General features: G+C 43.7%; 1 long non-coding RNA gene across 1 annotated transcript; it reads left to right on the forward strand.

The window, feature by feature from the left end:
* Positions 1–871: 871 nt before the first annotated feature.
* Positions 872–1,903, forward strand: LOC133555655 (uncharacterized). Its single transcript, XR_009807354.1, has 3 exons — positions 872–1,118; positions 1,194–1,401; positions 1,480–1,903. It is a non-coding gene; the product is annotated as an uncharacterized LOC133555655 (long non-coding RNA).
* Positions 1,904–2,242: the final 339 nt, after the last annotated feature.

Genomic DNA, 2,242 nt, shown 5'->3' on the forward strand with positions numbered 1-2,242 from the left:
ACCCAGAGAGATGCCCGAGCCACACACATGAAGATCATAAACAGGTGCATAAAAACGTTCTTTGAACTTTTGACTGACTGAACTTTAACAGGACCTGCAATTTTTTAAAATGTATTTTGTCCATCATTTACAATCCAAGAACACATATGTTTTTATTTTTTTTTCTAATGCAAGCTAAATTGTAAATAAACACTAGCAAAAGTCAGCTTACAATGGAGTTAATAGGATTCCCTTAATTCTGCCTATAAAGTGCTCTAAAAAATCTGGAACATTTTACACGTATACACACTGTGAGTGTATATGTAATGTAGTAACAGACACATCACAACTTAAGCTATTACCTTCAACAACAACACTACTATTCATGAGACACAAAAATTACATTGGGACAAATGATGATCCAGAAACTTATATTTTTGAGCCTGAGTATACGGAGGATGAGTTCAAAAGTTGTTGTTGAAAAGTTGTTGTTTTAAAAGCTGCGTGGTAAGCAAGAAGCAGCGTTGTTAAGTGCGGAACAAGAGCTACAAACTACGGACATAATAAGACAGTCACTTACAGAACAGTATTTGCTCTCCCTAGGATGTTTATAGCTTCCCGTTTAGATGAAGAATTATTGATAAACCTCAAAAAGGGTTAAAAAAAAAGAGTTGGCACAAACGGGCGTCTTTTCGTGTCTTTCTCGCTGCTGGGTTCCAACTTCTCAGTTTATGTTCACAAGCTTCTGCTATCCTGGTGAGAGGCATGATTTATAATCTCTGTCAATATAGCAGCATAAGTTAGGTAGGACTCTGTGATCATTGTGCCGCAAAAAGTAGTTAAAAGTTAAAGTCTCAACAACAGTCACGCACACACTAGGTGTGGTGAAATGATCCTCTGCATTTGACCCATCCCCATGTTCACCCACTGGTAGGTGAGGGGAACAGTGAGCAGCAGCGGTGGCCATGCTCGGGAATCGTTTTGGTGATTTAACCCCCAATTCCAACCCTTGATGCTGAGTGCCAAGCAGGGAGGCAATGGGTCCTGTTTTTATAGTCTTTGGTAGGACTCAGCCAGGGTTTGAGCCCACGACCTTCCAGTCTCAGGGCGGACACTCTAACCACAAAGCCACTGAGCAGGTCAGTAGTCCTGAACCCAGGCAGTGATCAGCTCCAAAATGTAATCACTAATTTCTTGTTGTGGCACATGCGCAGTCTGCGTCTCCCTCCGTTGCGGGTCCACCCAGAGGACCCGCTGACAGCGCACACGGCCCCGCTCACGCTGATCGCAGCTCGCCCACGCAACTTCAAGCCTGCAGACGATCAGTCAACCTGCACACCTGTGACTGATGACGTTAAGCTGTATAAAGGGACCAGTGGACCCAAGGATTGTAGCAGGAACTTCGTTCTCATATGGTGAACCGTAAGCGAAGATTTATGCTCTGTCTTGTTTCCTCTCCGTGGCTTGACTTGTCCCTTGTCTTCTCCCGTATCCCTGCAGTACCCTCCGTCGCCTCCAAAGTGAGCTGTGCGTCTCACTTTTCCCCGGATCTCCTCCTTTTTGCTGATTGCCTCCTTCGTTCGTAGACTCCTCGCTCGCCCCTGGACAACGACGACTCGCTCCTGCCTTTCGAACCCCGCTTCCGCCCTTGGACTTCCCTGCCTGCCTCGCCCTTGTCTGACAGCACCGCGTCTCCAACACTTATGGTAAAACGCTCCAATTAAATAATTCACATAGTCTTACACCATACACACTCTTGGGTTTTTGACACACACCATTCTATATTACTATTGTCTATTATTATTAGTAGTATTATATATATATATATATATATATACATATATTTACTATATATATATATATATTAAATCTCTGTACACTACTGCCACTGCCACCTGCTGTCCGTTTGCCGTCACTCCTCTTGTTAAACCACAACATTTCTTGTTGTATTTCTGACATTTCCTGAAAGGTTCTTCGAAAAATGAGAAACAGAGTGAACACTCTTGTCTTTTTCCTGACAAGCCGAATTTTCTTGTTCTAAGAATGGGGGAGGGGGGGGTGCCCACATATGTGGTCCTCTCCAAGGTTCTCATAGTCATCATTGTCACCGACGTCCCACTGGGTGTGAGTTTTCCTTGCCCTTATGTGGGCCTACCAAGGATGTCGTAGTGGTTTGTGTTGTGGTTTGTGCGGCCCTTTGAGACATTAGTGATTTAGGGCTATATAAATAAACATTCATTGATTGATATTGGCAGATAATTTA

Source organism: Nerophis ophidion, linkage group LG07, assembly GCF_033978795.1.
Source record: "Nerophis ophidion isolate RoL-2023_Sa linkage group LG07, RoL_Noph_v1.0, whole genome shotgun sequence".
Classification (NCBI taxonomy): Eukaryota; Metazoa; Chordata; class Actinopteri; order Syngnathiformes; family Syngnathidae; genus Nerophis; species Nerophis ophidion.